This window comes from Anas platyrhynchos, chromosome 4 (genome assembly GCF_047663525.1).
Source record: "Anas platyrhynchos isolate ZD024472 breed Pekin duck chromosome 4, IASCAAS_PekinDuck_T2T, whole genome shotgun sequence".
Classification (NCBI taxonomy): Eukaryota; Metazoa; Chordata; class Aves; order Anseriformes; family Anatidae; genus Anas; species Anas platyrhynchos.
Window position 1 is genome coordinate 68,023,043 of NC_092590.1, and position 23,868 is coordinate 68,046,910.

General features: G+C 43.4%; 1 protein-coding gene across 13 annotated transcripts in view; it reads left to right on the forward strand.

Moving 5' to 3' along the window:
- Nucleotides 1-23,868, forward strand: part of SORCS2 (sortilin related VPS10 domain containing receptor 2) — a 594,922-nt gene that overhangs the window by 45,753 nt on the left and 525,301 nt on the right. The window lies entirely within an intron of this gene.

Here is a 23,868-nt window from a genome sequence, read left to right on the forward strand (position 1 = left end):
TCGGTTCAGAGCGCTCCTGTTGTGGTGCTCGCAAATCCGCGAGCTGTCATCCTCCTTCCCGTGGGGGGCCGGGTCCTGTTTTCCACCTGTCTGGTTGGGGATCCACCCGGGATGTGTGGCGGCCGCGGCTCGGCGGGTGGGGAAGCAGCGGTTCCCCGGAGCGCTCCGGCTGCTCTTGTGGCATCCATCACGCGTTCTCGTGTGCCAGAGGTGGAGGCAACATCGCAAAGCTTGGCGCTTTCAGAGCCGGTTTCTCGTTTGCTCGGGAAGGAAGGGTGAGAGGATGGAGGATGGCCATCTTCTGTTCACAGAACGCGTCGCAAACCAGCGGCATCAGCTCTTGTGACTCTGCCCTTCCTCCCCGGTAGGCTGCTGCCGTTCCCTGCCTGGGGACGGTGCTTGCAGGCTGCTAGGGTTGCCTCCTTGAAGAATTCAGTATCCAAAAGTTGGCAGAAGTTCGTTTTTTGACATAAAAGGCAAGATACCGCCTTCATGCAAAGCACTCAGCACTCTGAAATGAATACAACAGAGCCTCGCTAATCCACCTTTCTGGCTGGTGGTCTCTCCTCACCTCCGTGCAAAGATTTAATACCAGATGCTGCAGCGAAGGCTTGTGTTGCTAAAACGTTATGAGTTTTTCACAGTGTGCTACAGTTCACTTGCTAGCATAGTATGAAGTAGGCTGCTCGAGAGCAAAGATAAATGGCAACTGTCAGAAGAAATGAAAGAAGTGTGGTCTTTGATGCAACTTGTTAGCTCTTTTTTGTTTGCTTGTTTGCTATCTACTAATTCAGCACTGCCGGGCGGCACTCTCGTCCTGCATGCCTGCAGATATTCTCGGCGGTATTTACACATTCAATAAATGCTTTTTGCAGAGTTACTTAAAAAGTGTGCTGCTTGCCGTGCCTGCCATCAGGTGATTACTGCCAAGCAAGACTGGGTTTGAAGGAGTGACCTGGGAATGAAAAGCTTTGCTGTCCTAGCCCAGGCAGAGCAGGCAGACTTTTTGCACTGGGTGTTTTAAAGGCTGGCTGTCAGCAATTCTTTTTGTGCCTTCTGTTCTTGTTAGCTTTGTTTTATTGCACGTTTCCAGTAGAAGAGCTGATTTTAACAAAGGCTTCCTGAGAAAAATGATTTATAAAGAGATTATTTTTTTTTCTTCCTTGGAAAGAAAACGGAAGAAGTGAATGAAGCCCAATGGAAGCAGGATGGGCTTATGGGGTTCGGAAGGAATCCTGCTGCCTCTGTGTACGTGAGATTAACATGTTTGAAACTAAATACCCAATCCAAAATGTATTTAAGGTAATAGTGAATGTTTGTTTGTTTATTTTGCCCTGGGTTGGGTGTTTGGAGGTAGCAATGCTAATATCCATCTCTTCTTGAGCCTGGCACTTTATCTTGTAAGTCTCATGCCTGGGAGAGCTCCCCTTGCCATGGAGGTACAGGCTTGAAATGTGAAGTGCTGTTCTGTCCCAGGCGTGCTGCTGTCGATGGAAGGACCGTCGTTCATAACCGAGGGCTGGATCAGGCCCCGTGAACCTCGTGAGGCACTAAGCAATCTTCAAGTGTCACCACAGACATTTGGCACCTCGTTGGAGGTACTCAGCACTTTGTAAACCATGGAGCTAAACTAGTTCCTTTCCCCTTTACAGCTGCGTGGCTGAAAATTTGACAGTGATGAGCTCCAGATGACTGTATATCCTTTTAAACACCTCACCTAGTGAAATAAATGAAGAAGAAATACGCAGTGGGATTATTTCTCTGAGCTCCGTGATGGGGAGACAAATAACCGTAAAAGCTGAAGGGGCAGCTGCTTCTCTGGGGGACGATCACCTGCACAAATAGTGCATCGGGAGCACCTCAAGCGTGGATCGAGGGCAAATAAATAACTTTGAGGGGGGCAGATGTTAGGCTGATGTGCACATGGAGCTTTTAAAAAATGTATGTACGTCTTGTAAGTCCTCCTGCGCTTCCATAACAGGAGCATGTGATTTTGGGTTGCATGTGATGCCTTGAAAGAAACAAGGGAGGCTATAAATTAAATTGTTCCTCTCTCCTCCCCCTTTTTTTCTGTAGTGTAGAAGCCTGATGTCCTCTCATAACGCCGCTCATTTTGTGAATTAGGGAAATTGCTGGGTTTGATAGCACAGCAGAGTACATGGTTGAGCTGATGGCAAAGCGAGCTTGAGTAACTGGGAAGATCGCGGTGTGCTCCCTGGCTTTGTCACCAGAGAGCTGCGTGGGGAGTTATGCTAATTGCTTCCTGTTTTCTGTCCACATTGCTTTTATTTTGCAGTCTGATAATAAATTATTTATGGATTCTGTCCAGGGTAAGCCTCTCCCTGACCTTTCTTGACAGTGGGCTGCATAGCTAAAACTGCCACTAGTGATGCACGCCTTGCAGACCCAGTCCTTTAACACCGAGGGTGTATCTTGGTGAGTTCCTACAATTAGCGCTGCTCTTCTCTGTCCCTACATCCACAGGAATCTGTTGTGCGCTATTACTTTCAAGCAAAGGTTCACACAAGTGGGACTGATTCCCTTTCCAGTCGTCAATAATCATAAGCTGAAGATAGACGTGGCAGGTGGGTGGTTTGACACACACTTGCTCAGGTCAGGGCTCGTGACGGACGTTTGTGAACTGGTGAGGAACAGGGAGCTGTGCACGCTTACAGAGCAGCCTCTTACTGCGTTAAATCACGTATGTGTGCTCTTGGCTTTACTCAAAATACACTGCCCACTCGGATTTAGGGAAAATAGGCACTTGATAGACAAAACTTTTAGCATTTTCTTTAGGAAACCTTACGGTCATCCCAGAAGCTTTTTTGTTTTTGTGCTGGGTGAACAACTTGCTTTGCAAAACTGTGTTTTGTTTGACCCTCCTGGAGAACTCCCATTGTGTATTAATACCAATTGATTAAAAAAAATAATCGAAGCCAGAACAGAAATAGGGGAAGAACGAGACTCGTATTCACAGTTGATTTTGGTTCCTAGGATTCTCTGCATGCTCTGTGCAGGCTGCTAAAGTGCCGTTAACAGGATGTCAGCCAATTAGTTCTGAGGCTGCAGCTTCACGGTGCCAGTATTCCCTTGTTTTGTTTGCTGTCGCAATATAAAGTCCCATGCAGGCACTTATTTGTCCAGCTAGTTGATGTCATGATCTCTCCTAAATGAGCAGCTCTTTGTTGTGGGAAATAAACATAAAAATGCACACAATCTTTTCAAGACTCAGTATTTAGCAGCAGCTTACCAGAGGGGAAGATTTATTGCACATCCACAGAAATTGTTACATGCAAACTTCAGCTGGTCCAGACTTTTTTGTATTTGATGCCCAGGCATCAAATATTTCTTTAATTTAAAAAATATTATTCTTTGTAATACAGTTTCACTGTATATCATTGGTAGTGTTGAGTGATCACTAAATGTATTCTTCTGCAAGATATTTTATTTAATCGGTTTTCTGTTTTGTTCAGTTTGCAATAAATTGAGCTGAGGGGATCTATAAAAACCATTGACTTCAATATTACCATTGCACTATCTGTAACGGTAAATGTAATTATCTACCCAAACTGGGCAAAAGCCCATTTGTGGCAAGGTTTTGGTGCTGTTCCTCAAGAGTAGCGAGGCTACTTTTAAGGAACTAAAAGGAGCACGGGGTCAAAAATCCTGATGGCTCAGACCTTTGATAAATGGCAGATATATCATCAAGTGGAAGGCAGATTTCCCACAGGGAGGATTTTTTTTTTTTTTAATTCCTTGAGATGATGGCATGATAAAAAGCACAGAAACCAAACCCAGTAATCATATTTGAATGGCAGAGCAGAATCCCTCACTGGAAGCAAACTGATTTTAAGCTGACTGAAGGAAATGAGGAGTTTAACATCATATATATATATTTCATCATGGTGTGAATTTTGTGGCTAGCTTCATTTATTTGTTTATCTCAGCCTCCGTTTTCCCCCTCTTGCAGCCCTACAGCCTGCTGCTCGTGTCGCTGCCTGCTGAGCTCTCTCACATTTCAGCAAATTCCACCTGATGAAAAGAGGGAGCACCTCTTGTCCCCTGGGTAGACACGGAGAATTGATACATAATTTAATTACAAACCTCCTGTTTTAAACATGCCTCAGAGTCCTCCTCTGGGAGCACCCCTCCACACCTGCAATCTTAGCTGGTTTTAGCTGGTTTTGCTGGTTTAACTGGTGTTACCCGCTTTGCCTAGGAGCAAGCTCCAAGCAGCCTTAGCGTGAGCAGGCACTGCTGTGCTGATGCTGGGGGGTGCTCCCAGAGTTTGGATCCAAGTATTCAAAAGCTGAAAGTATAGATTGGAAGTAGTCTGCAATGCATGGCTGCTTGCAGTAGCTCAGGACAAAACTTGATGACCTGCAACATTCCTTCGGCATTTTTATTCTCGTAGCCTCACATTCTTTACCAACCATTCCCATCCCCAGCCCCTTGCCCCAGCAATAATAACTTAAAGCCCTGATGAATCACTGATGACAAAAATGCTTGAAAGAAGTAATGGATGGGATCCTTTGTCATGCCCAACCACAGCCTGCACATCTAAGCTTGGACTTCTGCAGTGGGAAGGAGGCAGAGATGGTGCTTGGGCTGATCTTGCTGATGATAATTGTAATGTACGTGCCTGAGGAAGCTGGGGTGAGTTGTCCCAGGAGAATGTGCACCTATCTCTCTCTGCTTATTTTAGAGGGGCCTGGGTGACTGACTTAGGTGAAACACAGGATTTGGTTAAAGTTAACCCTAACCCGAATAACTGATGGTTGTGGCTGCTGCAGTTCCTTCCGCACGGCTGTTAGAGTTTGAGTTACGGACTCAGGCTCTGGTGTGGCAGACATTGCTCAACCCCAGTGCGAAAATGCAGTCACAGCTTTGAAGAGTTTGTGCTTGCAGTTTTACCTACGTCCATCCTTGAGAAACAGAACTGTGTGCTTAAAGGATGTTCATTGACAGAAAGGTCTGTTTTAGTCCAAGGGCTGCTCCTGCAGCTAGGTATTTTTTTCTAACGATGTGGAATTCTCATACATACGCAGTGTTTGGAGCAAGGCCTGATATTTCCCCTCCAAGAAGCTGCGTTTCAAAGGGAGTTGTTCCATGCACCATATCCCGTGTTGTGCGTGTGCAGCACCATTTCTGCTGGACTCGCTGGCTTGGGTAAGTGGAGAAGTGCCATGTTTATGGATCCTACTGGATTTTGTCAGCCCTGGGTGAAGCTGGTGTGCAAAGAAGAGAGATGCTCTGACGCTGCTCTCTTGCAGCCTGCGGTGATGCTTGGTGAGCCCCACTGCCCTGATACAGGGATAGGTCAGGGGAAGTGCGAGGCTGGGCTGGAGGTAGAACAAGAGGTGCCCAGTGAACAGCTTTTGGGTTAAACTGCAGCTGGACAGGAGTATTGAGGAACTTTACTCTTCACCAGTTTCCTCTGAAATACCGTTTGTGGCACATGGGTCATTTTGTGCCTCAGTTTCCTACCTGTGATGTGACAATGGTGGCACTTCCCTAGGATCGAGGATTGCTGTCGTTCTTGATAAACCAGGCACTTTGATATGAAAGTACTGCTTACCACCCAAACACCTAAAAGAGGCAGGATGATAGAAGATGATGTGTGGTTTCTTGGCTGCTTTGGCCACTTTGCAGTACAGGCTGGAGAAGAAAAGGCACTCCTTGTTGGTCCTGCTTGTTCTGGTGTTCATTTTCATCAGGATTTGATCAGGATTTGATTTAATGTGTAGCCCAGTTTAATTTAAATGCCTAGACTTTGTCACTTCAGTGGTCAGATCATTGAATAGACTTCAGAGTATCTGACTGCAAACATTTCCAGTGCAATTTAACCTGTATTTAACTGGTTCCCTCCCCTCATTTACCAGTATACTGAAATAACTCTGCTTCTTGCTCACTGTTTGTACCTTTCTGCTTTTGCACACTAGTTATTATTTCTCTGAATAACTTCTATTTTAGCCTTTTAAACTTTCTTTCTTCCCAACTCACTTCTGCTAGCTCTTTAATCGCACCATCTGAATAGGACAGTATCTCCATGGAGCTGTATTCACCTGCCGCGTGTTTGACGGGCACGTTCTTACCAACATACATGCACCCAGGGATGGTTGTTCATTTCTGGGTTCCCTCTAGTCTCTCCAATGTCCCTGTGATAATCTGTGTGCTCTGAAAAGAACATTGTAGGACAGCAAGTAGGGTTTTGTTTGTTTTTAAGCAGTAAGTCATAAAACCACTCAAATGATGTGGTCATTAAGCAACATCTAATTGCTGTGGTTTCTCTGCAGTAACACTGTTAAAAGTTTGTACTAGTAGATGGAGTAGTTGCAATTAACGTTTAGCCTTTCCCCATTTGCTTCATGAAATTTCTCTCTTCCACGGTGCCTGGAAGTTCATCAGAGAGTGGTGTGGCAGCAGCAGATTTGCAAGCCCCAGCTACCAGGATGCGTCCTCGTTCCTTCTGAGCAGTGAGCCCCCGTTTACTGGCCAGCATGTTCACTTTTAGCAGATGGCAAGCTGCAGTCTGTGAAAACACATTTTTTATTACTGTTGCTGTCTCTTCTCTGCTCCCAGACTGTCAGTGCCCCAAGGGAAAGAGCGGTCTTCCCCCAGCACACGCACGAGCGAGCTGTGCTGCACTGGGGCTCTGCTCCGAGTTGGTAGCATTTAGGTGCCTCTGTGATACCAGCAAATAACACCAGCGCTGGCTGAGGATTGAGCTGTGCCACCTGGAAATTGTAGCAGTGCCTTGCCTAGCCTCCCGAACTGAGCCAGGCTGGAGAAAAGTTGCTTTTCTTGGGTACTGAAGAACAACCTATTTATGGTTAATGTATTTCCACGCCTGCCTCCAAGAGCAGCTGTCACTGCAAGGCAGATGCCCAAGGGGCTGGAGCTGGGAGGTTACAGGAGCGTGTTGGAATCCCTCTTTGAGCTTTGGGCAGTGTTTCACAATGTTAAATGTGACTGAATCTGAAGAAATAGTTGTTTCTTCATTGGAAACACAATTGTATCAAGGGATGGTAGGTTGCCATGAAATCCTCCCGGGTCTAAGTTCAATAAGATATTTTCCCTGTGTTTGCTACTGGAAAATACCTTGTAACTTGCTCTTTTCAGAGGATTGAAACTGCCTGTGAGTGCAAGGCATCTAAATCTGCAGCAGTACTTGTTAAATCTAACATATATGGAAAACTGAGTATTTTGTTCTTGGTTTTTCCTTTTGTGCTCTTAGGTATTGTGTTGAGGGTTCAGCATAAGTAGGGATCAGCATTAGCATAGGTGGAGGTAAGAAAATAATTCCCTGGGGGAACTCTTGAACCCCTTTTGTCCAGGCAGCTCTTTTTCTTGGTGGGCTCCATGAATGAGGCACCAAACCAGAAATAAAACAAACTAAACCAAATAGATGCCAGGGACAGGTTGATTCCTTGGTGCACAGAGATACCATCACACATCAGTTATGTTCAAGGGTCATCAGGGACCCATTGGGACACAGTGCACACATACCCTGTGCTTCATACATTGAGCCTAACCTCGATGGGTCTTAACTGAACCCCAGCATCCCAGGCCACAGCAGGTTGGTGTTGATGTATCCAAGGTCTCATCTGTTTTTTAGAGTGATCCCACTCTTCTTTCTCAGCACTTTATGGGGCACCGTTGAGATTAGTAGGGTTAAAATTAGATTTGGCTGCCACATCTTGATTCGCGGATACGCTACATGAGCATCGTTCCTTCTGACCGCTCTCATTTTAGTCCTGTAAACCACACAAGTGTAATTGGTATGTATGGGACTCTGGAGCCGTGGGTATTGTCGTATTCATGTGGTTAGAGCAAAGAAGCAAGCAGGCACACGAACTAAAAAGCTTTCCCCTCCCATGGGCACTCGGATTTCATCAGAGTCGCAGGTTTTGATTTAGAGGGAAATTTCTTATTTTGTTAGTTTGTCTTTTAATCAGTGGTTTCCCATGTTTCCCTGCCCGTTATCCAACCACATAATGGAGAGCATATTCAGAGATCTCAGCTGTCTTGAAAGGGGTCTTAAAACATGTTCTTTGCCCTGAGAAGTGAAAAATGAACAGAGACTACGGAAAACTTCGATGTCAGGAGTACAGAGGCTTTGGAGTGAGAGCTGTGTCCTGCACAGCAGTGATGGACCATTGGGGAGTGGCACTGAAATCCTTCTTGTTCTTTGCTGGGTTGGTGCAGGGGGTAGAGAATTGGGAAGCTGTTCCTGCTGGTGGTTCCGAGCTTTGCTTCCCCAAAGCAAAGGCAGGGAGACCAGTATTGACAAAGCCAGCTGAGACCTGGTCCTCTTCTTTTTGAGGTTTCCCAGCCTGGTAGGAAAAGCAAACATGAGAGAATCCAGAGTGATTTTTCCCTCTCTTGTATGTGACAGCCACTGAGGTGCTGCTGAGCACATGCAGCAGGGAGGGTGATGTGTAGATGGGGCAAAAGTGCCCAGTGTTTTTGAGCAAGTGGCCCATTATCAATGGTTTAAATTTCTCTTGGCTTTCAGCTATTGTTATTAAACTCTAAAACAACTGTAAAGAAGAGAAGCAAGAAAGCGAGTTGCACATCAGCTGTACAGCATTTTCGTAGCTCTGTGAATCCCAGCTGTGATTCACTGCCCAGACTGCTGGCACTCACCAGCTCCTGCAAAGGAAGACGTAGAAGGAATGCATTCCCCTGCAGCTTGGCTGAATCGGACACCTCAGCTTACAAATGGCAAGGTGCAGCTCAGCAAACACATTTTCAGTTCCTAATGAAATACCTGTGGTCTTCTTCATGCAGCATCTCTCAAGGACTACTGTGCAGAGCACTGAGGGCCACAAGATCTTCTTTTCCTTCCTTCCTTCCTTCCTTCCTTCCTTGCTTCCTTCCTTCCTTTCTTCCTTCTCCTATAACTGCTTTAAAACAGACTTCTTTTTATAAAGTGGGGTACATTTAGAGGGCTTTGAACCTTGTTTTCCTTTAATAATGCCATTGATCCTGGAGAACTGTAAGAGACAGCATTTTTTGAATTTTCCCCTTGTGCCCCGTGTTCTGTTGGTTTATTTAAAAGCTCTAGAGAGGAGCAGAGAAAGGCCTTACCCACCATGGGAGATTGATATCAGGCCACTGCACATAATCAGTGTGAGAGCTGGGTTGTTAGCTGCTAAATTATCAATACAAAAGTGTGTTTTAGCTTAGTTTAGCTTACTTCACATAACTGCTCCTTAAACTGGCATGAGCTGGCACAACGTAAGACCTGAATGAAAACCAAGCTTCTTCGTCTGCTGGTGGCCTTGGTTCGGCTTGGTCGGTCTGCTGGTGCCCAGGAATGTTTGAGCTGCTTTTGTGTGTGCTGGGGAGGCCGGAGATGTTTTACCAGCACCAGAGCTGCACAGGAAGAAATTTGAATTGACATCTATATTATTGTGAGCCATTACGTCTTGTCTCTAACGTTGGTGACTGCAAAGAGACTGTTCCCGAAGATGGGAAGGTAGAGTTAGAGAAGGAAATCACCTTGTTTGCAGAAGCTGCCAGCAGGCCTGTTCATGGCCTTGCTGAATTTGGTGAAGTGTATTGAGGCTCCCGAAGGGAGCAGGACTCAGCCCGGGGTGATGTTTCGCAGGGGTCGGTAGCTCAGAAGTCAAGCCCGTTGAGATGAGAGCACTGAAATTCCCATTTAGACGTAGATTGTGTGCCAGGAAATAATATCAAGAGTTCCTAGTCTTTGATCCACAGCCTGTTGTGCGTGGAGGGTTCACACAAAATATGCAAGCTTTTTATTTTTGTGCTGCAGCTAAATAGACTTGTAGTTATTAACTGAGCCCGACTGTCACAGTTGCTGTCACTCAGCGAGAAACCCGGCTCCCCTTTAGGCAACTTTTACATCTGTCCTTTGTTTCCCTTACTTTTCTGTCTGCTTGTTTGTACGGCTCTCATTTCTCCCCCCCTCCTTTCTCTGTCTCTTAGTCTCCTTTGTTATTCTGCCTTCATTTCTTCCCTGCATTAAATCACCTTTCTCACCCCTGAGGCTTAAATAGCATCATCTTCCCCATTCCATCTGCAAAAAAGGATCTTCAAAGACGTAGTCAGTAATGACACTGACGTGGCATCAGTGCAGGAGCTGCTATCCCGGCGAGCAGAGATGTTCACACTCGGTCACACGTTGTCTGCGGGCTTGGGCAGACACAGGGGCATTGCTTCAGGAAAGCTTGTGTTCATGGCACTATCTGTAGCTCTGGAAGACAGCAATAAGAGATGTTTAAAAAAAAAAAGTCCCCAGAATATCATCTGAATTGCCAGTGGCCCAGGAGCAGTGTGTTTCACCTCGTGCCCCTAGCCTAAAGCTGCGGAGTGATCTCTTAAACTCATCGAGGGAAGACTGGGGAGAGCAAGTGAAATACACTGCTGCTGTGTCAAGCTTCTGGGTGAGTTGAAATGATCATAATTAGAAATGAAAGACTCAAAATTCCATTTCCAGTCATCCAGTTCTGTAATCTGCACATACCATCTAATAAGAATTTGTATATTGCCCATCACTGGAATTACTCTGCTGCTCATCTAAGTTTAATTGAAAAATAATCATAATCTATTCAGTGTTAGATTTAATGCATAAATGAGGGATTGTGAGCAAAACACAACTTCTGAAATGTCTATTACTGTGGGCTTTATTATGCAGGCTTAGTTCAGATATTAGTGCTTGTCATTCTGGTATTTGGGTGATGTCACTGATGTGGGACTTTGCCAAGCACGCCTCATTATTTCTTTTTGCAACCTACAGGCAGCGAATTCTTTTTGCCTTAAAAGAAATGAAATATTTACAAGCAGTCACTTATTGCAAGAATTTAAATGAATGAAGCATCTTCTGAAAACAAATGCAAGCTGAGGGAACCAGAGACAGCATGAACACGAAGCTGTCATGGAAGGGAAGCTGTGCAGTTCATACAGGCAAGCTCGGAGGCTTTGGCTGAGCCTTGAAAACACAGGAGTCAAGAGCAGGGAGTGCTAGGTCTTGGTTTCTGGCATAGCCCCTTGCCCTGATGTAAGTGCACTTGCTGAGCAGTCATGGACTCGAAGGTGAACAGCCTTAGAGTGCTTTTATCTAACATGAAATTGATACTCTGCTATGGGAGTGACTCAGGAGAAGAACACAAGAAGGTCTGTGCAGGGCTAGATCCAAGGATGTCTACCGGAGAGCGTCAGGCTCAGGTGACTGGTTTGTGATCCTTCACCAGACAGCTTTTCTGGCCAGCAGCGGTTTGTGGCTCAGGGGTTACAAGAAACACACCTTTTTATAAACATGAAAACGAGAGGGAAGATGAGCTTACATACTTCAATGCAGCAGTTAGCCAAAATTGCTGGGGCTGAATCTCTGTTGACCACCATCCTTTCTCCAAATCTAAATGAGTCTGTTTCCTGGGTTTGATCTCTGAGTAACCTAAATTGTGTGTTCTGTAGCTACATTGTAGAATTTCAAAGCAGTTTCTAAGTGTATTGATTTAAATAATATTTAAATTCCAGAAAATTACAGAAGATAAGGAGTAGACCTATCAGTGCATAATTGACAGAGTACTTTTTTTTACTGTGAGTTTCTCATCGGTTTGGAAAATCTAAAGGATCCTATTTCACTGAAGTGAATGCCATTTCTGCAAAGAAGGATGCATGGCAAAAGTAGTTTTTAGGTGGCTTTTTGTTTTCATACAATTTATTGAAGCATCTTTCCAGGAGTGTTGGATGATGGCACTATCATCTGAAAAAAGTTTGAAGTACGCTGAATGTTTTCTTTCATTATTTAGAGTGGAATTAATGTTCCTTTAATGGACGACCTCATCTGAGCCAGGTTTAATTTTGTTTCCAAGCAATTATTCTCTTGGTATTTAACCAATACAGTATATGTTCTTATCAACAATTGAGTCTCATTTTTAATTTATGAAAGTTTACCTCAGAGTATTGAAATGTTTCACTCTCTGTAAGTATGAAAAAAATGCCTTTGATGTCTTAGTGTTTGACTTTAAACAGCTGATTTGTGTGAGGAAGTTGTTTTGATATTTACAAGATTTGCTCCTTGTTCAATGCAAGTTTGCATGGCAAAAATAACCTTTTTTTTAATGCAAAAATGGATGATCCTGTTAAAGCAAAAATAAGTCCTTTTCTCTTAAGTTGCTCTAAGGCCAGTTATTAAAACATCACGGTCCTGATTCTTAGATTTTAAGAAGTGCTGAAGGTGAATTTTGAGAATTTTCTTGCTCATTTAAAAATATGTCATGATTTTTAAAGACTTCTAGTGCTCTCTTAATTTTTACTATTGGATTGGAGGTTATCAGAAAAAACATTCAATTATAGTGGGCTGTCTGCAGGCTCCATGGGAACCCAAGCATTGGTTAGGTTTCTCACAAGTATACAGTGGCACTATTCCTCTGACTTAAATTTCTCCCCTTATGGAAGGATTCGTAGCTTTCATTTGTCTCACAGTTACTGGAGTCTACACAGTAATAAAAAAGAAGAGGTTCAGAAGCCTACAAAATGGGGAAAAGTAAACAGAAACCAGGTAATACCTCAAGAATTATATTTCAGATGTTGAATTCCACATTGTTCTGTTTTTACTCTTTTTCCTCTTTATGATTTTCTCCTTAAACGTTGATATATTATTGAATTTATCTAGAGAAAGCAAGCTTCTTAACTCCAGCAGAGGTCTGTAGTTTGTTGTCCTTGTCTTCTCCCTCTCTCTCAGTCCTCTCCCTTACTTTCTATGGTTGGGTTAATTTAAGCCTTCTAGCTGCTGCCTTGGCTTGTTGGGCATCACCAGGGGCAGCACGTTACAGATGGAAGGCACGTCAGCTGAAGGGAACTAATATCCTGACCAACTTACCATCCCTGCAGATAGTGGGAAGCCAGCTGGGGTGGGCGAATTGATTTTTGCATCAATCTCCATGCACAGGCAATCAGTTTAACGGAGAGAAGCAGAGTGGAAGCCTCATCGCTGCCCTGCTGCAGAAGGCTCCCTAAACTGGAGTCTCGTTCTTCATCACTTAGCAATGCTACTTAGTGCTTTTAAAATCAAACCACCCGATATTCCTGAACCCAAAGCTGCTAAATAGCAGCTGAGGCTTCACTGTGTTTTGGATCAGGTCCTTGAGCTAATAATTCAACATTTTGGCTGCCTAGTCAGCCACCATACTAGTCACCATGCTAGTTAAGAGGTATTTAAGCCACAAAAACATTAGAAGGAATCTGTCATAGCTAACAGCATGAGGCTCATCTTGATGACAAAGCAGGGCCAATTTTATTCATAATTTTTAGTATATCCAGCTGCTTTTTGTAGTTTCTGTACCGCATGCACACTAATAATTATGAGGAATGACATACTGTTTTAGTAGGCATCATTATTATATTCAGCGTGAGGCAAAAACATGGTGGTTTTGCTCCTCTCTCACTTTTTTTGGTGAAGGAACAGGAGTGCAGAAAAGCAGATCTGTTCTTTAATGAAAATTTTCAGGTCGCTGTGCTGTGTAACTCAGGTAATGGCTTAAATAGCCAAAGAGAAAGCAATTAGAAGGCTAATTTGGATTCACCTTTCACTGTTAGTACTTAAAGGTGTTGAACGTTGACTTCTGTTACTGCTCCATGTGTGTCAGACCGCTCTCGTCCAGGTGTGAGGTGGGGTTTTTGTGTCGCTGGCTCTCAGCACGTAGCACTTGAGGCTTTTCTGATACCACAGATTTAGAAGCAAATAAGCCGACACACCGGCTTACGGACTTGCTCCGTGTTGGTCCCAAAGGTGTCATTGATTCTCTTTATATTACATGGTCAAATATTTGTATGTGGTATCACTGAGGCTAACAAAAGGTTGGCATAGGGCAGTGGTTATGTCACGAGTTGTGACATTTTCTTGTTGATGGGTAGTGTAATGTCAGCGCGCCGTGGTGCAAATGTCATCATTTTGTAACGTGACAAATTGTCCCTAGGGACAGGCCTTTTAAAAGACCTTAACTGACGGTGGGAAAATGAATTGGTTTTGACTGATTTTATTTGTGTCATATTTAGGAACAATCAGAAGTTTAGAAAGCAAAGCTTGCAGCGATTTGTCTCACTTTTCATTCTTGAAGGGTCTTTGCTAATGTCACAAACTCTAGCCATTATATACATGACACTGTTAGCAGACAAATCCGTTGACTCATCATGCTTAAGGGCAGCTCTAGAGTAGGCAATTCTTCAGTAGCTAACGTGTTTAATTGGACTGATCTCCATTTGTAACACGCCGGATTTTCCTGTTTTAACCACAAAACGGTAAGGTAGTTTGGCATGCTTCCAGTTTTTCAAAATGCAAATGAAGTGGGAAGTAAGATAACTGTGTTTGTGTTTGCTCTGTCCTTCATTCACCACTTCGCAGAGGCAGCTGTGGAGCGCACTGAGCAGTGCTGCTCGAGCCGGACCTGCAGGGCTAATTCTGCAGGGAACCTGACTGAACCCAGCCAGAAGTGCATTTGGTATTACAATGTCTTCCTGGGAAGTTCCACATACCCGCCTGACACACACTGTAATGAGTAGAAGTAGAAGGTGCTCAGTAGTTTCCAGACGACATTTTTAATAAACTTCAGACGTGTAACTTGCAGTAAAATCAGTCCCTTGGAGAATGCTGATCAGGCTTCTTAAACCATAAAGGAGATAGGATCACAGAATAGAACCACAGAATCATTTTGGTTGGCAAAGACTCTTAAGATCATCAAGTCCCACCATCGTGTAACACTACCAAGACCACCACTAGGCTGTGTCCCTAGGTGCCACATCCACACATCTCTTCAATGCCTCTGGTGCTGGTGACTCCACCACTTCCCTGGGCATCGGAGAGAGACGAAAGTTTGCAGAAATAGTAGATTTCTCTTTCTGTACAAATAGACATGATGGAAAATGTGTTTGTCCAATCACAGAATAATTAAATCATAGATTTGCTCCTCAGGTAAGGTGGTTTGGGATTTTATGGTGATGTTTGGTCTCAGACTGGCCCAGTGTTCTCCCAGGGGGTAGCTGCTTGCAGGTTTATTTTGCCCAGCGCCGGTCAGAAGAGCAGCATGGAACAGCATTAGCCAGCAGGGTCCTGGCCCCTGTTCCTGAAGCTCCATGTGTTTGGTGTAAGCTGAACACCATTAGCAATTCTGCACAGAGCTACTTTTCAGTAGGTCTGGGAAAAATCTGGATGAAGTTTATGCTTTCCAAGTCTGTATTCTCTCAACGTTGTGTTTGCACAGAAGGTATCGCACGTTTTGTGTATGTGCTGCAGATGAAATTATATATGCAAATGATCAGCACTTTTTCTATGTAGTTTGTAGATTTAATGCTGATTTGAAGTGCTGTTCTTTGAAAAGATAAAGAGCAGAAGTTGTAATCTTCATACAGCGTGTTCTCTTGTAAGGTTTGCTAAATGGGGCTGGGTTGGGTAGTCCTGGATCAGCTGCCCCAGGAGCTGGTATCTGGGCATTGGGTATTTTTTTTTTTTCAAACTGTTTGGTCTGTAATTGATCCAAAGCCTTCTCCTGAGTGAATTCCTGCTATATGATGTTTTGGCTCAGATTGCCAACAGCATAAACCTCCATTTCTGTGATTTCCATGTCAGTTCAAAGGCCGAGTCCAGGTGAGCTGTGCTTCCTCTGCAGAGGACTCGCCAGTGGTTGCAACACGATGGCAGCTCCTGCAGAAACACCAGACAGAGGGTCTAGTTGTTTTTGCATTAATTTGAGCTTCAGAAAAAAACACTTTGGGTTCATTGGGCTGCCAGGGGCTTTCTGCTCAACCTCAAGCCGGTAACTTGAAGCTTTTTGTATCTGAATTCAACACACACATGTCTTGTTCTGCCTCTCTGGTTATAAGGGCAACATCAAAGATCATGAAGTGTTTGGATACTTTGGAAATTTGTGTGATCGTGTTACCGTAGGTAAACAGAAGGGTAAAGAGAGGCAAGCTACACAGGAAAGTGATTTTTCTTATGTTAATCTGATATAAGGGAATCTCATTTTACAGTTTCTTATCCAGAGCTTTCATGTGGCTTTGCATCCTACATGGTATTGCTTTTCAAATGCCGTCCTGCAAAAACAGGAGAAACGTATAAATGATTTTTCATTTATGTACATTTTTAATGCCTGACGCTTGCGTTGGTGAGCTGGTCTTCTTACCAAGCCACTTTTTATTTTGAAGTATTTGATTTTCTTTCATAATAACATCTACTTCAAAAATCATTAGGAAATTTTACCTTCCAAGAAAGATTGGGATTTTTTCGTTCTTTTAGTCAACTGTATGCTGTTTAAATTTTAATTTGGTAAGAGTTGTAAATTTCTTAGAAGACTCATTGCATACACAATAATTTGAAATGTGTCTGGCATTAGTTCTGCAAAAACAATCTGGATGTTCTCTGATCTGGATCTACAGAGCCATAAAACATATATGGCACTGTATTAAGTTTTATAATGCTCATTACTTCAGTGTTGTACCTGTTGGGTAGAAAATCACTGAAGCGAATGAAGAGTATTGCTCTTTGAGCAGCAAAATTATTAGAAGTGCTTTCACATGGCCCCTTCTAGATACGAAATTCACTGCAGGGTTCAGCAAAGAAATAATTAGTATTTAAACTGTTTGCTAAGGAATATGACTATTCCTCCAGAGCAGAAGAATTACAAATCACTGAAGTGCTGCAGAATTTTTCTTTGGGCTAAACTAATTGCTGTATGAGGTCTTGAAGATGTAATGAGGGATATCTGTGGTTTAGTAAAGCAAGCTTAAAACTTGATATAGGGGACCCTTTTTTAATTCCCAAATCTTTCACAGAACCATCGCTGTAATTTTGGGCAATGCTCTCTGTTCCCGTTCTGGCTGTTAGAGCTGTATTAGCAGCTTAATCTGTGTGCCTTTAAAATTAACTGTGCCTTTATATTTAGTTACTTTCGGGGTCAATTCCTAAGCTACTTAGGCAACAAATTTAATCTACCTACTTTGTAATCACTGTAATCAGTACTCAGGAAGGCCTGGGACCAACATGTGTGTTGGACAACATAGATCATTTGAGTGCCGCAGTGAGCTCTGAAAGGTTAAATATTTAGATAGCTTAGTATTAGGTGACTTTCTCTTTAACACTGTAGCCCTAATAAACGTTGATATTCATCTTGATATCTTTCAGTTGTTGAAAGGGATTTTTTTATGATCCGGAGAAAATGCGTTTATTTAATAGGTGTTGCATTAGCGTTGCTAATGGTTGTGATGCCTTACATTTCAAAGGGTTATCTTAAAATTCCCTGCAGCATGGTGGAAGTGCCACCATTCACTTGGGAGCATCTAGGAGAAAGTCATGCAGATGTTTTAGGTTTAGGATATTTCATCTTACCACTCGATTGCCATCACCAAAGAGCTGTTTATTCAGTCTCAGTAGCAGCGTACAGGATACGAGGTATTTTCTCTGCAACAGTCCTGTAAGTACCATGGTACAAATCCATAAGAAAGCTTAGAAGTTTTTGGTGGTTAAATGACCCCCAGCTCTGTTTTGCATCGAGAGAATTTCTTGTCCATTTTTTGGATGTACACATCTCCTGAGTGCAAAAAGCAGTATGCACACCCCATTTGTGGGAGCGACTCAGGTTCACCTGTCTGTTGCGTGGCTTTGAGGCTTTGTGGTGTGCTGATTTTGCATTCTCCCAGCTTATGGCTCCTTGAAACAAGCCCTCCAAAAACAGTTATGCTGAAGTTGGCTCATTTCACTGTCCTGGCATACTGTGCCACCGCACTGGCACAACTGAAAGGGCATCGGGCGCTGACAAAGGGCTGAGAACAAGAGCCCAGAGTGGCTGAGAAATGGGAACTGTGGAAAGTACACTGCTGAATCAGCGTGTTGTGTGCTAGGTTCCTTAAAGCGTAGTAGCCTGCTGCCTGTCTCTCTGGGTAGCGGTGCTGTGTTAAGCAACTACAAAATATTTCCAGGCCTGTGCAGACCCCCTCAGCTGGTGTCAGTGCAGTTGTTGATGGAACTGGGTGCGGAACTGAACTGGAGAATTGATCCTGGAAGATGACTGGGTTAGACTGTTTTCTTTAACGTCTGATTTAAGCCTGCTTTGCTTCAATTTACTTCTTTCCCTATCCACTATGAGTGTGGAGAAAAGTTTATTCCCCGTCTCTTTTCATCACACTTTAATATATCCGAAAGCCTTTATTATGCTTCTCCTATGTCTTATATTCTTCAGATTTAATAGCCTCAACTTCTTCATCCTTCCCTTCTCGCTCACTAGGCTTTTCTAGACCTCTCATCATTTTTATTGCATTCTTCCAGGCTCTCTCCAATTATTCCACATTAGTCCTGCGGTGCTGTGGCTTGAACGCTCTTCCACCTGAGGGCTTCAGGCCAGAGTGGAAGTTTCCTTTGGGTCTCACCATCTGCATGTGTCTTGCAGCCTCTCAGCCCATTACCTGATGATGCCACGCTGCTACGGAAAAGACAGACATTATTGTCTCATGATTCATTAACATTCAGAGCTCTTCCGCTGAGTGTACTTTGCTCTTGCCTATTCTGATTATATGCACTTTAGTATTTAATGCTCATTGAGTGTCATCATTCTTGCTGAACGGCACCCAGTCATTTTTGATCATTTTGCCAATTTGTGAAGATCACTTTGAATTCTAATCGTGTCCCTCCAGTACATCTTTCAGCTTGGTGTCATACGCTCATTTAATAAGCGTAGCTGCTTCACGCAGATGTCAAATAATACCAGGCTAAGGACGTGATCATTTGTTTGCCTTTCTGTTAGCCCTAAGGCCTGTTACTCTATGAAAGGAGGGAATTAGATCATTTTGATAGTATTTGCTTTTGAGAATTTCAAATTGGATGCCACTCATTGCTTGCACACAGATTATTTGGTGCTAGTTTCTAGAATTGTTCAGGGAGTTGAGAGCACCCTGACTAGTTGGTAACTTCCAGACTCCTCCTGACCCTTCTCTTTTTATAAAAATAGGTTCGATATCTGTTCTTTTCTGGTCAACTGGTAGGCACCCCATTTTATGTGAACTCTTTAAGAAGTGAGTGAAACAACCTCAAAACTTCTAACGGTTCAAGAATCTGAGGATGATGTTCACCTCCACCTTATCTATGCTTCTCTTGCTTTGTTCTTTATGAAAATACTACCAAAGTCCTTCTTTCACCCTTCTCCATCTCCAGCCACTGGTTACTTTCCAATTTCCCTGAGCTTTGGCACCACTCCTCTTCATGCAGCCTTGTGGTGAAGCACGTCAGGGAACTGATTTGATAAAATGACGAGACAATTTTCCAGTTTCTTCAACCGGCATGAGCTTCACAAAACATTTATGGATTATAGATATTTGTAGGTAAGTTCTATATGAGTAAAATGAACGACTAGGAAAAATAATTTCTACTGAAGTCAGTGAAGGACCAGAAGCTCTGTGTGCATGTGCATGTATACCTATATGTATACATATTTATGTCTCATTTGAAATACTTTGTATGTTAACCTCTTGTTTCTCTTCCAAGAAGATAATTGAAATGTTAACAAATAATGACCTCTGTTGCTTTGGTTCTGTGTTTAATTTTATGCCTCTGTCCATGTGGCCAATGTGAAATCTATACTGCTCAAACAGTAGCTTACCTGTCGCTTCGTATGGCTTGGATTTTGGTCTTGGAGCAGGGCATAGAGGTGCTATGGTAAAGCAGGTAATAATAGCCAACATATGATAATGCATTAAACAGAGCAGAAGTTCAGGGGCAGGCTTCTCACTTTTACTATTATTGTGACACAGCTTTTAAGCGTCCCTTTGTCTTCCTAGACAGATATCTGGAGTTTATTGAGTGGAGTAGATTCCTTTTGGGTGTTTACAGGAAGATGTGACAAATGTGAGTTGATAACATTGACAGCTACACAACCCCCTTCCTGCTGTGAATCCCAAACAGCTTTTGTGAGCAATATGAAATTAAGTTATGGCCAAGCCCAGCCACCGTGAGTTACAGTAAAACCAAGCTTTTGATTAAAGCCACGGAGCTGAGGAATTTCTTAACAGAAACATTCAGACAATGGCGGAAGAAAATCAGAATGTTGATGAGCTTCATGTCTGAAACAATTAAACTGGTTTTTCAGATAAGCAGAAGCACATCGCTTGCTGAGCACAACGAAGGAGAAGCCTTGCTGGTGCTCATACCAAGCCATCACTACAGCCAGCGGGATTCTGCTCTGCTAGAATCCAAAGGCTTCTCCAGGTGTGGGCTGTGCAAGGCCAGTGGTCTCTAAAAAAGTGCTGAAGGGAGGCCTAGCATGCCAGAAGAGAGGGTCTGGGTCTTCAGAAGAAATCCTGAAATAATTGGCTTTAGGTATTTTCACTGAATATTAAAGAGGGCTCTGAATTTGACATTGTTACTGCTTGGATTGTTTTTTAATACGGTCATTGAGCTGTTGGAGCTCACGCTGTTCTTGCTGGAGGAAGAAACAAAGGTGAAATATGTCATTACATAGCAAAGGCTACCAAAATAATTTGGGAGACTTTTGGAAACAAAGAACAGAGGAGATTGTGCCAATGGGAGTTACCACTGTGATTGTAAATCTCCCTCCTCTCTGAGACCAGAGGAGCTGAGCTCTGAAATGTGGGTCCAGCATTAGTCATGCTGGAAATGTGAATGTGTTTGGAGAGGTGGGGAGTTTTGTGATGGGAAAAGTGATAGTGTGTTATGGGCCATAAGGCTCAGTTTTTTGCTTTGGCTTTATTAGAGCTAGATTTGATTTTTGAAGAAGTCATGTAATCAATCTCTTTCTTGACCTTGATAATCTAGCTTTTATTTTTATTTATTTATTTATTTATTTATTTATTTTTGTCTATTTAGATAAAACCTCAGGGAAAAGGCTCACTCTTACCATGCATTTGTGTAGCACAAAGCGCAGAGAAATCCCACATTTGAGCATCATTTTGATGTTCTACAGCGCAGAGAGTTCACCAAAAGTAGAGTTGGTGCAAATTATTTTGCCTATTGAGCTGTAGCAGACCTGAAGAAAAAGTTTGCAGAGAGAGCGTTGGCTCCCCTTCTCTAATAATCTGTGCTTCAGCAGTTTGTGATTCCGCACATGTTCTGCTTCAGGCTGGATAATTAATGTTGCTCGTGGTTATCACTTCCAGTGTAATAACTCCTATCTGTCCTCGACTAGAGGATGATAAGCTTTTGTTCCATCTAAGGGCTGCTGTGCATCCTCATTGTGCCGTGTGTATACTGCTGTTAATGAGTAATAATCACTTTCTGAACTTCCTTGCTCGGGCTGCTCTGTGGCAGCGAGCATTTTTCAGGGTTTGACAGAGGGGGCGAGCAGGCAATACCCTTCACTGGGGAGTGAAGGCTGTTAAGGGAAGGCCATGTAACATCATGCTGCGGTATTTCTTGGTCTTTAACTCAAGCAGGCAGGAATTCCTGCCATTTAGGGAGCATATTTTAAACTTCTAGGTGGGAAAACATGCCTGTGCCTTCACTTGCTGAGTTAGACACATGTTGGGGGATGGAGCACGTAGAGCTTAACAGGACTCCGTAGCTGTTGCTCTGTATCAGCACCCAGGACATCAGCCTGTAGGATTCTGGGTGCTTGCAGAAGACCCCTTAAGCTGGTGCACTCTGCACCGGGGTGACAGCAGTGGCTCGCAGTGGGCACAGATGGCTTTGTGCTCCCAGTTCCCTTGGGAGAAAGATTTATTGTCACAGCATCCCGTTGTGACTAACTGAAGAGCTGAGGGTAAAAGTGGGACGGAGGAGGCATTCGTCATAACTGCTAATTGTAAATACTCCTTCAGCTTGTCTTTGCTTTATTCTGATTCTGAGTCACTGGGGAATAAGCATGACAAATAAGCAGAAGTTATGAGTAAGACGTACAGAGTAACCGAGCCCCAAAATGTTTATAAGATCACACTTTGATTTTTAAACAATTGCTTACACAAATAGATCGCTGATAGAAAGACATTTCTTTGAGTTGGAATGTGATGTATGATTTGTACAGTAATTGAAGTGGCAGTTGCTTCATCACACTTAAGTTTATTGATTCCATTTGTACACTGACCTCCTTTCTGCTGAACCACCAGTCTGGATGTCCGTGCTGTGTGGGATAAATTACAAGGAAAAGATGCCATTTTCCTAACTATGCAGGATCCAGTTTTCTGCAATAAATAAAGAAATGAAAGCAAACAAAGTGGTGGACAAAAAATCCCAGGAGAAATGATGCTTTGAATATCTTTAGATTTGATGGATTTTTCAAAGAAGCTGTGAAACCAGAGAATGCCTTTTCTGCAGGTCAGTGATGGATATGGAGATTGCTTGCTTAGCTAAAGTGGCTGGCATCCATATTCCAGCAGTTCAAGTAAGCAGAAATCCAGAAGAATATGAAAATTATCATATGAATGGGAGAACAAGGCCAGCTGGAAAGTCAGTTTGTATATTCTACATATTAAATAATAGTTTCCACATTTTTATTTCCCCCCAGAAAGATGGCTCATAGTTGGGCAATGTTCGAAGCTGCAAAATAAAAACGTGGAGCATTGGCACGTGAACTTGGTGGGAGCTGGGAGCCGCTGCCTCGCAGAAAGGCAGAAACATCTCTGCTCATGTATTCTGCAGGGCAGCAGCTCCCTTCTCTAGCTGCTTTGGAGCAAGCTGCCTCGTGCTGCAGGCTTGCTCAGCCTTATCTCCCCTTTGGGAAGGAAGATGGACTTCTGCACCAAACAGCACCTGTACGAGCAGGGGCTGGGAGCAAGCAGTCCTCAGTCTCTGGCTGCTCTCTGCACTCCTGGCATCCCTCTGCCTGCAGCAAAACCCCGGGACAGCGTGTTGTAAAAGCTGGTGGTCTGCCATGACACGGGGTGAGTGCTCTTCCAGCCTGAGCGCGGCACTGAGGGATGAATATTTTGGCTTTGCTGCCTATCCCTCAGATTTGATAGGTTTTCTGCTTCCTCCCCTTAATCACTGATGAAAGTCAGCCAGCCTGAAAGGACATGTTTTGCTCTTTGTAGCTGGGAAACAGAACAAAACAAAGTAAAGAGTTGGCCCTTGGGATAGCTGAAGTGAGAATAGCCCATCTTTCTGTGTCTGGTAGAAGGATAGTTGGTATTTTGAGCGTTAATGCTATCTGCTGGGCTAATGGATGTAAAGCTCCAAAAGTAGGTATTCTGACCATTTTACCATCAAATTCTGAGAAAGCTATTGGCATAAAGGACTTTGGTTACAACCAAGGCTCAATATAACTCTATGGAGCAAACATTCAAGGTCTCTCAGCAGTACTTAGATGTTGGTAGAAGAGGTGTTTAGTAAAGTCATCCTGGGAGCACCATATTTTTAACAGCAAGATTTGTGCCTGGATTACCACTAAGTGAGTTTTGACACGGTTCCAAGAGCACCTTTTCATGGGACTTGGCCCAGGCGTGCTGTGCTTTCACTGAAGTGAGCCTGGGCCAGCTGAATGGGAGAAATAGAGATCAGGAATGGTCATGCTTTTTCCGAAAGGTTTTTCAAACAGATTTGTTTTCTTCCTATTGCAAGATGGAAACTTTTGGATGCAGAGCCTGATTCAGAGACCAAAGGGATAGAATAGTCCTGCATTTATTAAATTGCGCCGCGAGTTGGGCCATATGGCACGGAAGAGAACAGGGATATTGTGAAGGTTTTTCTCCAGGGATCCAGCTCTCTTTCTGTGACTTCACTGGAGCTATTACCATTTTATTGTGCAGACATGCTCAGATGCTCTATTTAGAAGTGCCATATAGTAATCGGAACTGAACAGAGTTCATTGTGCTCTTCTATATGACAACAAATTCTCTGGCCACATTACGAGGTTGGCCTCCTCATCTTTTTTTGATTGTGTTGCTCTAAATTTGGAC